General features: G+C 32.1%; 1 pseudogene; it reads left to right on the top strand.

The window, feature by feature from the left end:
• The window catches only part of LOC148302284 (toll-like receptor 6 pseudogene), a 31,342-nt pseudogene extending 16,474 nt beyond the window's left edge, over nt 1-14,868 (top strand).
• Nucleotides 14,869-15,197: the final 329 nt, after the last annotated feature.

The following is a 15,197-nucleotide window of genomic DNA, read 5'->3' as shown; positions in this document are numbered from 1 at the left end:
ACATTGAAAGAAGAAGAAAGACATGGCATTGGTAGAATGTAACTGTTCAGGCCTGGAAATGTACCCGAGTCGACCAGTATTGAAGATGTCCAGGAGCTAATCTGAATGAGGTAGGACAGAAAGGCCTTCGCCATAGTGCTTGCCTTCGCCAGGGAAATGTTATATTATATGTGACTAAGGTACGAAGGAAAATAATGAGAATATTTAAAAACCGAAACCATTTCGTGACAAATTGTAAAATAAAGACCTCCGTAAAGCGAAGTTGGTACATGATACCAACATGGTGCCTAATAAATGTAATCGTTATGCCACACGTTATATTTTCTGATTGGGTGGAATTCGTACTTTTCTCGGTTTATATTTCCTTTTAGATTAAGGGTTCAATTCGCAACCAATATGTGTATTAATTAAAGTGATTAGCGACGAGCGATCGAATTCAAAATTAAAATTAAAATATTTATTATTGAAACGAATATTCAACCTATTCGTTAGCGAGTATTGCATAATATTTGTAGTAATTTGTAGAAAAGTCTATTTCATTTTGCTATAATAACACAGGCCAACAAAAAAAATTGGTGCCGGAAATCCAACAACTGATTTTAAATGTTTCAAATGTGCTAATTTCAAAAACGCCACCAGATTTTTTCTATCCGCTCTAGTTTTTGAGATACGGGTTAATTGATGTTTGTTCTGATACTAGCCAAAAATTAAGAATTAATATATCTTTAACGGCCAAAATAGAAATTCCTACTCCAAATTAGAATTGAACTAGCCAAATATACACCTGGAATTATTCTTGAATTAACCTGAACAATCAACACTGGATTAACAGAAATAGGCCATCAAGAGATGTCACGATTCAAGGACAACAAAACGTAATTAATGAAGCTTTGGTTACGAGAGAAAAGATATTACTTTCGCTTTTGCATATTAAGTTGGGGCTGACAAAGCAATTTGTGAATGCTTTAAATTGAGTTGGAAATTGTTTTAGTTACTTGTCAGATTAATTTCCTGGAATTAGCACAAAAAAACTGAAAGCCGGTGTATTTGATGGTCCTCAAAAAAACTTGTTAATGATCCACAATGAATGTGGTGAACCACATCAATGAACGAGACTGAATCTTGGTGTTCATTTGTTCAAGTAGTAATTTCTAGGGAATTATAAACTAGAATACGTCGAATTAGTGGAGAATATGCATTAAAATTTTAAAATTCTCAGTTGTAACTTGAGCATAAAAGTTCACTACCTCCACAGCGACCGAGATCCCTTTCCAAAAAACTTGGGAGATTTTAGTGAAGAACGAGGGATAAATATTCCATCAGGACTAAATAATAAACTACGGAAGTTCGATATCAAGGATGGTGGGATATCCATTGATGGTCGACTACTGTGGAAGCCTTCAGAAAAACTAGCCTACTGAACTCCATGCTAGAAAATTATATAAAAAGAAATCTTTAAGTGATAATTGGCTAATGTGTCAATTTTGTAATAAACACTTGAATCCATGTTTTTTTTCTGTTTATAAATATTTAAATTCCTTTTTTTTTATAATCTAGCAATAGTTATAGTTATAAAGTGAAATACACAGATTTTGAAAATATTTTTTTAAGTGTAGCATATCTCAAAAAATATATCTGACAAATTCTGAGAGCCATTTCGGAATTTACACACAAAAATTAACCAGGAACAGTTGAAAAATTGCTGGCACCAAATTCTTTTGGCTTGCGTAATACATAAACTTTAACATAATTCTCTTAAGAATGTTAAAATACGTAACCGATTTTTTAAAATACATAAATAATCGTAAAGCTTGTTTATGTCATTCAAAAGGCGATCAGGCTACTGTCTCATCTCTACTAATCTCACTTCTAACTTAAAAAATATATATGTTCGTTTTTCAACCTCCAGTCTACTGGTAATAAAAAGAATAGTAAATAAGTAACCGTTTGTTGGGTGTTTATTTGAATTCCAGTATTATATGTTTTTTCGCTAATAAAAATAAAAGCTAGTCGAAGCTTTTAGTTTGATCTTCCTCTGTCATTCGGAAGCCGAATTCGACAAAGGGTCGTGTTAGCAAACATCCATTAACTTTCGATTCAACACTGAAATTTGTTTCGTGGGCTCAAATGCTCCACAAATATTTGATAAACAGCCTAAGTGCTCTTCAGAGTGTTTTGTTTCCTGAAGCTGACGCCGGGTGGCGCCTGTTCCTGTTGCACGGCGATGCGGCTCACCGTCGCGCGTCGCCAGAACCCATCTCCGTCGCTAGTACCTCCCGTACTTGCTACATTTGTGCTCCGGGGATTCGGAATTATGGAACAGTAATTGAAATATTGAATCACTACATGACCAATCTGTCCGTTAAGGACTGAACAGAGACATTTAGATATTTGTTTAATGTTTTGTTACTATGGAGACTAGTATATTAGTAATAAAAAATATATTTGTATTAATAAATAAATAACTGCATGATTGACCACCTTGCCTGCACTTAAGTAACGATGATTTCACTGCGTCAATACGATGCAGTGTCCTGTTGTCCCTTCCAACCCTTATCCGTACCATAGGGTACGGATAAGGGTTGGAAGTAGAAGGATAAATAAATAGGTGGCTTACAATAAAGTGTTTTATAATATTCGGAAGTCATTTGTTGTTAGTCAATCATTTCTAATTCACCCAGCCTACATTGAAGACAATTTGCCGTTAGGTGTATATATTAATAAAATAACTTAAAAGTGATATTACACGATTGTTTAATTTTATTCAAATCATCATGTTATTTCTAGGAATTAATACCATATCGAAAAAATTAAGAAATTTATTAAACATCTATTTTATAAAGTTTCCTATCATTTTGTTGATGATTCAATCATTAGAACCATAAATATGCTACCAATATTAATGAGGAGCCTACTAACTAAAATTAAAAAAAAAAAACTAAATCACTCGTTGCTACCCTTCCGGTGCTAAAATAAAAACGAGCGTCCCGGTGTTGGGTAGTCACTACACAATAAAAAATAAGCGATTTTAATTCGGAAAATATGGACATTCATAGCTCATCCCCTTAATTAATTATAAATAAAGTCAAAAATTATTATAAATTAGATTTATTTCCTGAAAACATAAAAAACACCTGGTAACGCTCACGGAACAAGCAAAAGTCCACTCTAGTTGGAAGCTCAAGAGCTACTGCCGTGTGCCGCAAGCGGAGCTAGCCTGAGAACATTGAGCTTTGAGCTCCTCGCACTTGCACAGTGCAAGTATGTAAGAGTGTGATGCGAATAGTGTCGCGCTTTCCGCACACTCTTCACGCGCTGTTTATACGCGAGTTTGTTTCCGATTTTCACAAAATACCTCCGATGTACCTACCCGATAAATTCTGATTATTATTAATATTATTTTTAAAATAAATGCGTAAATATGTTATGGAGGAATACCTAAAATCTTGGCCTTGTATTTATTATATTTATAGAGATATTGATGGTTATTAGAAGCAACGTGTACTAGGTAGGTACACAACACCGGGAAGGGAGGGTTAAATCAAGCAGCAAACTCAAGTGGCCAAAAAAAGATTTTTTAACTCCCTGAATAATAATGTAACTAAAAAGAGTCAATAATATTATGAATGCCTATTATCTATATTTGAATGAATAAACATTTTTCTATTTGAAACCTGTTCCCAATTGTTTTATTTGGGAATATTCAGTGTAATTTCATTTATATTAAATTTTTACTACCATTAACACTGAAACATCTTGCATAGTTTTTTTTTTTTTTTTTATAAAATTACACGACTATAGATATATAATAAGGAATTTGTTGATATGAATACTGAAAGAAATTGCAGAAAAATTCACAAAAATATGTTTTTAACTCTTAAAAATGTGAAACGTATACACTTTTTACCCAATAATTTGTATGATAATTACTTTTCAATAAAATAAAAAAAAGTCTACTAAATAAAAGCTTTCTCAAACTAATAATAGATGCTGCCATAAACTCAAACATGAAACGAGATGAGATTTACTAGTTCAAGATTTTTAGTAGTGTGCTTATCAATCATGGGTAGAATGGTGAATTTTACACGTGTGTGAAGAGTTCACTTAACCGTCCAATGACCGATCATATACCCTGTAAATACCAAGATTTCCATATTCGTCTTCAACTATGTTGATATGTCAAAATGTAATAATTTTTGGAATAAATACTTGTATGTACCTACACAAAAAGTTCATGGCTACCCCATTTAGTAGTTGAATATCGTCTGTTGGCATACATTAGTTGACATATGATATTTTCTCTACTTTAACAACGTTTTTCTTCCTAAAAGTGTATGGGTAGGTTTATGTAAATATGTGTGTTATTTGTAGATGTATACATAGGCACTAACCTACTAAAGTGCAGTAAGGTTTTAAATCATTAATCTTTCAGCAGTAATCAAGTACCTACTTCAGAATACAATGGATATACATATGTATATGTACGTTTATATTGGTACCTACATATGCATACAAAAAATACAAACATAATGTCAAACACTAAATTTTAATCCCAAGAACGATATATCAAACCATGTTACAAAAGGGCATATATGACAAGATGAACGGAAGTTTGGGAATCTTTTAGTGTATGTAACAGCCTAGCAGCCTACCCCTGCAGAGAAACGGCGTGATGGTGGTAGTACCAGTTAATTAACCGTGATACATCGACAATCTACCGAGTTCAAGAGTGATTGGCTGTTTGTTTTATGAGTATGCCACTACACAGATGCTAGATACTGGAAGCAAATTGACTACAAGCATTTTTATTGTATTTAAATATATTATGGTAACATATTGTCCTCAAACTATAATAGACTCTCAAACGCAATTAATAAGGTAAGTAGCTGAAAATAATATGTTATACCATAAATTATCATATAAATAGCTCGAAACGAAGGGCACTGTCTGCATTTATCTATTTGAGAAGATAATTCACCAAGTTTTATGTTCCCAATTGTTTTGGTATTTAGTCTCGCTATTTTTATTGCTTTCAAGAAGGGAAGCATTCGTCACTCAGTTGTACGTCTTGATTGTTTGGTCAGAAACTACCTAACTGAATGTTGTACGCCAGTATTTACAATTTACAACAGAAGTAAAATTACATTTGTATTATGTTTTATTTGGGAGTACGGAGATATTGTTGTCGCCAGACAGAAAACGTTTCCAAACTCTCGTAGTGAAAAAACATAAATTTATTAGGATTTATTTTTAACATTATTTACTCGATGTTTTGATTTTAACATAGGCACCAGGATAATAAAGCGGCAATGCAATAGGTGTCATATTTTTAGTCTGAGAGATGCGTTTAATATAAAAACGTAGTCAGTATAAGTACAGAGTCAGGGCAAAGGAACATTTAAACAAAATATTTGAATTTATACGTTATATAAACATCATAAAAAGGACCAACTATCAATAGTAAATTTAGAAACAAATATAAAACAGTAAGAAATAATGAAGTAAAACTAACAAAAAAAATAACAATGAGAAAAATGTATAAAAAATATGAATAGTGAAAATAAAACGTAATAAAAATAATAAAGTATAAAAAAGTAAGGAAATGTGAATAAAAGCATATGGCGCATATGCAGTAAATGAAGCGAAAATATGGCAGTAAGAAATAATGAATTTCAAAAGTATTTATTGATTGATTTTTAACACATACCTATATAAAACAACAACAATTTAAAATATTAACTACACATCACAATCCGACGTGTCATTACTTTCGTCATCAGACGCGTTAAAAAAACAAATCACTGTTTTCGGTGAATCATCCAATGCAACATTCCGTTTCCAAAAATATTTTTCTGTATATTTTAACATATAGATTTATCTCCGGAAAAAGGAATATATCAGGATTTCCTGCTTTAATATATACTATATTATTTAAATGGTTCAATATATCATTTTAGTTTCAGCATAATCAAAAACGAATTGAAATTTTTTCCCGATAAAAATAAACAACAAAAAATTAAAACTGTAACATTAGCCATTCTACACAAAATTTTAAAAGTTGTAAATGTTTCAAGTGACAGCGCACATCCAATTTTCAATGAAAACTCCATAGGGGCCTTAGTGGAAAATTGGACGTTTACATCTCTTATATTTAGAATATCGAAATGCTTTTTGTGACCTTTTGTAAGTTATTTTCGCTCGAAAAAAAAACTTTTTTTCTGTGTACCAATGTAGTAATTTTCTTTCTTCATAAAACAGCAATTAGTAGTTATTTCTTATTTTATTACTTGGACCCAAACAACAAAATTATTTTAATATATTTTTTAATAAACGTAGAATGTATATTATTTGTTAGTCATTTGTTCAATAAAATTCAATAAAATTCAAAGCGGTAAAATAAGTTGGAACAAATTAGTAAAATGTGGTGTATGAATAAGGGATAATTATTTCTCTTAGCGGTACCGTTAAAACTAAACCTAGTGCACATCTGGAAATAAATTATTTATTTATGTTTTTTTGTTGTTTACATTTCACTTCTCATTATTTCGTGACACGTACATTTATTTAAAAACTAACTAACTAACCATTACGTCGCAGGGGTAGGCAGAGAGATTTGAACGCCACACCACTCTGTCTTTGCAAACATTCTTCGCCTCATTCAAACATTCTACATTCATGCATCTCCTTATACATACCCGACGATTATTACGACTCCCGACCCGGCCGCTTTCAATTTACATTTATTTATGTATATTTAAAACTTAAATACAAACATCCTACAAAGGCATGGCTTGAATATGGGTATTCGTATATTACGATATTAAAAAGTTTTGTAGCATTTACTTTGAAAATCGAATAGTTAAATAATTATGATGGCCTCCCTTTAGAAATTAACAATTTAAAAAACACAAACACTCTAAAGAGAAAGAAGAAAAAGAAGCTTAACGATCACTAAACATATACAGACTATACAATAAAAAAAACTAACAAATATAACTCCCTCACACTGCATAAAAATATATGTTCCCCAGTAATATATTTTTTTAATACACACCATGTGTCTATCAAAAGAAAGAAGAAAAAAGTCCCTCTCCAAGCACAAGAGCTCAGTCTCTTTTTTGGAGAAGCTCAACGCAACTAAAATTGTAATATTGTATTTGGCAGAAATGTGTAGAAATTGTATTAAATTGTATAAAAATGGAACTATATTAAATAATAATAAAAACACAATAATAGAGGTCCATTAATTTTGACTTGTTCGTTTTTATATACTTACTAGCTGTACCCGGTCACGCGTTGCTATGGCTTAATTTGGTCAAAAGAAAAAAATGAAAGCACACAATTCTTTCATTTTACAATACTTGTGAAGCAATGAATATAGTAATAACCTATGAAACAATAATGCATTCCAAAACATAGAAAATGCTAACCGTCAATATCTGTCAAGAAGCACGCTCTCGGCCATGAGTAACATGTTGTATGAGTGTGTTGCTATTACGTCCTACACATGACGCTTTACTCGTGGCAGAATTAAATTTTGCACGAACGAACTGTTTTTAATAAACATTACGGCAGGTTTTTATGTATATGCTGATATACATGAAGAGATAAGTGGCAAAGAATATTTGCAAAAACAGAGTGGCGTTCTATTCTCTATGCCTATACCTGAGGCGAAACGGCGTGATAGTTTGTTAGTGAATATTTCTCTTTTTATTTTCAGATCCCTAAAATTACTCCTTAGTGTGATTATACAATTCATCGTTTCATGGTACATCTTCTTCTGCGTCTTGTTCCTCATCACTGAGGGTTGTGACCCTTGTGGAAGCAATGACTTATAAATAATAGAGGTATCGGGTCAATAAATTTTAGCAATCCAAAGTAGACGTGAAGGGCAAACCTAGCATCCAATATTTGAAGTCAGCCGACTTAAGTACTCTTTAATATGTATTTATGGTAGGTATGTAGTAAACTGGGTTTACAGATCGAGAAGTGTCGTTTCCGATCCAAGATGGTGAGAGTCAAGCCCGTTCCCTTGTGTATCTCACTTATCTAAAGACATTCTAATTGGAATGTTGTGACGAACTCCTAGTATGTCTGGAACATTACATTATATGCATCTCCCCTACACGTAAACACATAGCATAGTACAGCACATACGAGAGTAGTCCCCAAAAGAAGCGAACCTTACAAAGAAAACACAAAAAATTGGATTTCTTTTATTATTTTTCAATATAGTCTCATTTTAGTCCCATTTTCTTAACGACGCCGATGTTCGGCTAATACTGTGTAATAAGTTTGCATAATACTGGCCGTTTATTACTTTTCCTTCTAAAGATAATCAATTAAAAGTTATCCCACGATCTAACGAACTAAAAATAACTGACGCTATATCCTTGCCAGCAGATAGAATTGTCTTCACCTTCTTTGGAGCTGATTCTCCCCTTACAACACATTGTTTGACTATTCCTTCACCTTAAGCTGCAAAATTCAGCTTTATTGCCGTAAAAAATTGTCAATCACTACATTGTAACAACCTTTGACGCCTATGAGCAAATATGGCACCCGTTGCACGTACAGTTTTCTCATGTCCAAATTTTTGAAGATTGTTTAGTTTAATATTCAACATAACTAAAGTGTTAATTATAAATACAACACTTGTTTTTCACCACTTGAGTATTAGTTTCGGAAGCTATAGATGCTTCCAACTACGGGTTTGAATATAAACATTGTTTAAATTTAAAATTAAAGTTAAAAAAAACTTACATTTATATTCAAATCCGTAGAGGAATACCGGACCAATAAAAAATGTATATTTTTGTTATATAATATTATGCTCCTACACAAAACTAGAATAATTAAATATAAACATAAAAATAGGGAAGTAAATTACTAAGTTATTAAAACACTCTCATTATCATCCATTGTTTACTTTGTGTAATACCACTTTTATAAACAGTTATTCGTGACTACCGGTTTAGGAAAATCATTTCATTGTCAGGTGTTTAAAATAAAATTATTATGATTTGACATTTCTATAAAAATTAAATTTTGAAAGAGACAAAGAAGACAAATGAATCACAATGAGAATATTTTCAAAGTGGACTCGAAGTTAAATTTAGTTGGTTATTTATTATGGGTAAGTGTTTATTGATTGCTTTAATTATTTCTGATTTTCCTAGATTATCTAAGCAAAGACCAGTTTTATTTACATGTAAAATTTCTATACCCGTTGATTTATTAAAATTATAGTTTTCAGATATAAGGTGATTGGCAAATTCCGAAATATTATTATTATTAAGGCACCTTAGATGTTCTTTAACTCTGATATTGAATTTACGTGATGTTTTTCCTATGTGAAAGACTGGACACTTGGAACAATTTAATTTAAAAACATATAAATAAGAATATATAAATAAACAAATGAATAAGTGTTTTTAAAGTGGTATTCAACAAAGTAAACAATGGATGATAATGCGAGTATTTATTACCATACCACGAAGTTATCAATGCTTTTAATATACAAAACATCCTTAGTTATTTTTTATCGCCTATAAAATTCATAATTTAACGATTTATTGTCTGATTTGATCAGTACATGTAAAGCACGAGTTTGTAGACAGTTGATTAAAAAAATTGATTGGCTTATCTGGCATTTAAAAAAGATAATTCAGTCAAACCCATATCAACCCGCCCGTCACTCAGCTAAGGGTAGCTGCCCATTTAGCGATCTCTTGAAAATAAAATGAGAGTTTTATAGTCCTATATTTTAAAACCAGATTTTCAATGCATTGAATGAAATTTAAATATCACTATACTTTCGCTGTTTCTCTTCTCAAAATGCGGTCGAAATGCGGTTTCAGAAAAGCTGACATAAACATTATCGATAAAATTAGAAAGAGGCTTGTCTGTAGGTAGGATAGTAGGGATAGAGAAGGGAAATATGAGAAATATATCACAAACGCTAAGACGAATTGGAAATAAATATTTCTTGAATTCATGTTGCAACGTGCGGGAATCGAACCCGTGACGCTAGTTTCGCAGTCAAACGTCTGTCCAAACATCGCCACGGTGCAAAATAGTTAAAGCTATATTTTTAAAGATAATTATATAGTTATTGTTTACTTCATATAAAAATCAACCTTTTTTCGAGTAGTACTTACATAATTAAGATACATAATTTTATACACTTATATGTTTTTGCAGTGATCAGAATCCTAACTATTTATTTATTTCATATAATATATAAAATAATAAGAGTTTTTAGAATTTTAAAATATAGTGTGTAATAATACATATCTTGGCAATTTATCTGTCAGGCTCTCAAAATGAAAAGCTCTGCAGCGGAGTATTTGTGAGGCGTTCCGGGTAGTTCAGAGGTTGACGTTCGACATGACAGAGACTTAATACAAATAAACTTTTGATGGATCTGTTTTTCTGTAAATAATATTGAATTAGAGGTACTGAAAAAGTCGGGAGGAATTCCGAAGATGAATATTGAAAAGGTTATAGGGTTATCGGCCAACCACAAGACATATTAAACTATTTAATATCTATTTATCCCACATAACATCATATTATTTAGGAAATCAATTCTTATATATATTTATATAAATATAATGTGTGTGTATTATGGAAACAAGTGATATGCATAAATATACATATATTAAGGCTTAAACTCTAATAGTTCACAAAAAAGCCATGGTTGGCTGTAAATACTCAAATATGCTTTGTCACTTATCTCATATAATATGACGAAGTTTCAATCGTCAATAATAAAAATAGAATATCAATGTTTACTAAAAAATAATGGTGTATGTTACATAGCGTAAAAAGTGATCACTTGAACCAGCCATCGACATATTGTAAGCTTATTGTAATGAAATAACATATTTATGATCGAAAATTTCGTCACCTCTTTTGATATGTAATAACGTAACGAGTCATTTACATTTGAATTAACATAATGTTGAATCCACGAAATAAACAAAGCGGAATTTAGAAATTGAAAAAATATATCATCGTTACATAAAATACAAACAATCACAAGGTAGCCATTGCAGTAAAACATTTTCATTGCATGTATTTATCCCATTACAACTACTACATATGAAAAACTGTTAATTTTGTTAGATACCCGAGATGTGCCTATATGGTATTTTTAGAGTAAACAAGACGAACGCGAACGGTGAGAAACTGCGAATTTAAGGAAATCGGGATTAGGGTTAACCAAAGGTCTCACTCAATTTTATAGAATTACAATACGGCAAGGATGCAAAGTTTTATTAGTCTGGAGTCAATAATACCTCCAGGGTTGTTTATGGAACGACATTAATGTTATCTAGGGAACGCACAATATACATTTTGTGTAAACTCCGTTAATTTGTATTACAAGAATCGTTGTATACTTATAAGAGTAAAGGTATAGTGAAGAAGGTAAATAGGTGTTTATATTACGATTTCAGTAGAGGGATACTCATAGTTCGGGAAGACTGTGAAAAATAATTACTCTCTGGATCATAAACAGTACTAGCAGCGCCGCAACCATCTACTGCTACAAAACACCGACCACCAGGCGTAGTTTAATAACACCCTCGTGCAAAATAACACAATCCTGCAAATTAAATAACTTTTTTAAAGCTGGGGGACAAGTTACTTCCCGTTTTCTTTGAAAAGTTCTTCTTTTAGTATAGGTGTGAAATTATTCAGCTTCATAATTCTCTACTTTACATCGCTATTTGTGAATAATACATCGTTTGCCCACGCATTATATACGCAAATAAATTTGCATCTGTATTGAAAGAGGTGTTTTCCCGATATTGTCAATCTCTCGTGATAAACATGTGAAAGTGCATCAATTAATCATTTTAGATTTTAGAAATCAGTTGCTTTCTGATGCTTTTTATAGACAATTTTAGTTACAATATCTATCTATCTTTGGCTTCATTTTGTCCTTTTACAGCTTAATCGATATTTATCGCAATATTCATATTTCTACTGATTTTTAAATAAGAATGCACTATTTATTATATTGCCCTAGATAGCTGCGTTAACTTGCCACATTGATATGTGTGGGTGTGTATACTGTCCGTGGTAGTTACATGGCTAACGTTATTTTTATTAAATTTGACAATGCATTGCTTACGTATTACAGATTATGTTACGCGTGTTTACAGTGACGCATTTTTATAGGTTTTTATTTGCTATAACTTATTGCAGTGAGTCATTCACTCTGTTCCCAGCATTTAATATCTTTTCTACATACATCTTTATAAATTTTTCCATCTATAGAAAACATACTTCCCAAATATACCTGATTCAAAATTTCTCAATTTACTACTAATTTGAACAATCTACATTAATCTCTTTCACAATCCACGACTTTGGATTTGTCAACATTCGCTAGCAAATCACTATACTTACACATTTTATACACTATTGTCATCAACGCCTGCGGGTCTTCTCTACTATCACCATTTTAACTTGTTGACAGGCGCCGTAGCGTAGTTAAGTAGACGCTCGACTGCAAAAATAGCAAGGCGGATTCGATTTCCGCCAGGTTCAAAATTAATTCAAGAATGATTTATTATCAATTGGTCTGGTGTTTGTAATGTATTTTTCACATTAACCTTCCCTATCCTTACTGTCCTACCCGCAGTTAAGCATCTAAAATAGAAGCTTTGCGAGTTATTCCTTTATAAAAAACTCCAAATATTTCAACTTCTCAGCTAATTCATCCAATTATACAAACATGTGTACAGATTAAACAGCTACGGTGACATTACACATCTCTGTTTAACACTTTTGGAGATGATAAATCAAGCTAAAAATGAACCACTTACCTTAATGCGCAAAACTATCGAATTTAACAGCCTTTCATTTTTCAAAGTACTGTATTTCGTTTTTAAACACCAACTTGTAAAATAAAAAATAAAATGTGTACTAAATATCATTTATACGGTTACTAAAATAGTTTATTATCGCATAATATATTATCCTGTTACGAGAGCTTTTAATTTTAAAATGAAAATTACTACGTACATGCACATATAATATTCATCACACACATTCATCACACATATTCATCACACACATTGAACATCTAGCTGGAGACAATCTCGAGTAATTTTTGGGATTTACTTGCATTTACAATACTTAAGTAAATGAAGGCGCAAATAACGTAAGTTGCCGTATCGTAGCGGTAACTGTATTTTCCAACGCAGTGGATGCGCAGACATGTTTTTACCTCTACCCTTTTCCTCCACTAAAATAACACGGATAAATTAGCTGCTAAAAGAAGCACTTTGTATGCCTCTCGCTCTGCGGCATAATGAATTATAAATGAATTAGTCATATAAGGAGGGTAGTATGAACGGTACATCCAATACCTACACGTGTAACGCATATGGAAATATTAAATACATAAATGTACATATTTCTCCTGAAGCTCAATTCATTTTCTTACTCCTATTATATACAATAAACGAACACCATATTATGAAAACATTTTTTAAAAACTAATTTTCCTCCAGATTTATCGAAATTAACACGTTTGTCACATTCGTAACTATGTATTAAGGACAATGATATCTTATATATAATTAATGTGCCGTTACTTGATACTGGATGTGTGTATGTGTGTAATGTAACTTATTAAAAAGACATATTGCAAGTACCTACTGCCATTGTGAGTATAGAAGGTCGCGGCTCGAGAAGGCCGTTTTAAAATTTAATTTCGCTAGCGGGGAACCGCGAGCGGGTTACCTTCTTTACTCCCTAACTCCCTCCCTTCCCTACCCCCGCACCCCGCTCTATATCGCCACCCTTTATACACCTTTCCATATCTCATCCCAATAACCCCAGTAAAGGGATCTCCCATTCATTAAGTCCGACTACAGCTGCGGAGGATCCCGATCCCAAAGTCAACAAGGAATGTCTCTATCTCTTGTTGATACACGTGCGGGTATTCTGTAATATGTGCGTGTTATTATTTTTTTTAAATAAAAACATTGTGTTTAATTTCGTATTGAAATATTATTCAGTTTGAAGAGATAATTTAAATTTTCCTAAATGATTACCTATATGTATGATAAGTTAAAAGAAATGGGAGTAACCGATAGTAATTAATAAAAACAATTGACATATCACAAATTATATTAATCATACATACATATACGAGTATGTACTCAAAATCACTGTTTGATTTTTACTAGTCATATTTAAGGAAAAATGAGAGAAACGTAAAAAAAAAATAGGGATGGATCAGAAAAGGAGTTGTATGGTGAAATATAAGGTGACGGTTGTACGAATATATCGCAGATTTGAAGGTGAAAGTATTTTTTTAGTATTTAAAGACAAGAAACAAATAAATTTTTTGATGCTATAGTATTAAGCTATTAGTAAAGTTTGAAGATGAACGTGTTGTCCCATTCTCTCCTTCAATGTTTGTGATTTGACAAAATCCACCTCTTCAACCTTCAACGTCCCAAGGACCCAACTCTAAAATTTAGAATTAGCTTCACATACGGTGTTTGAAAATGATGCGGAATGCATCGAAACACGTGTCACAGTAGATTTTAAGAAATAGTGGTATTTACTAAGTAAAACGTTAGTTAAAAATGGATAGATTTTACCACAAAGTGACTGCCGAATCAATTAATGAAAGAAAACATTCCATTTATCCAGATCCGCCCTCTATGTTGAGTATATCGAGTCCACAGACAGCTTTTAGGGTCCAATGGGTCTTTATGTTCTCGCAAGTCAGGTCTGCGTCCCGAAGATCAGACTAAAACTGTGAACGGATTGTATGCAGTCGACGTCCTGGGCGGTAGGAACCTGATACCTTATAAAAGGGGCAACCTTGATAAATGAAGACTCTGAAGACATGCGAACAATATTATGGACAGGATAGAACGCCACTCTAATTTGCCTTTACAAACATTCTTCGCCTTTTCTTCGTTCATGCCTATTCTCGTGCATAGCTGTCGATTAATTCGACTCTCCGACCAATCCGTCAACATTTTCAAATATTCGATGATGATAACTTGACCATGCCAAGTTTTTCTCGGTTGTTAAGTATGTATATATTGTTTTACATAATTGTAATGAATTATTAATTTGTATATCAACGAGAGAATTAATCATTTTTCAAATCTTTACTATTATTATCCCCGTTTATTTCCTCTCGTCTATTAAAAATA

Source organism: Brachycentrus maculatus, unplaced genomic scaffold (genome assembly GCF_059751285.1).
Source record: "Brachycentrus maculatus isolate JH-2025_06_01 unplaced genomic scaffold, ASM5975128v1 h1tg000468l, whole genome shotgun sequence".
Taxonomy (NCBI): Eukaryota; Metazoa; Arthropoda; class Insecta; order Trichoptera; family Brachycentridae; genus Brachycentrus; species Brachycentrus maculatus.
This window is presented reverse-complemented; position numbering and strand designations above follow the sequence as displayed.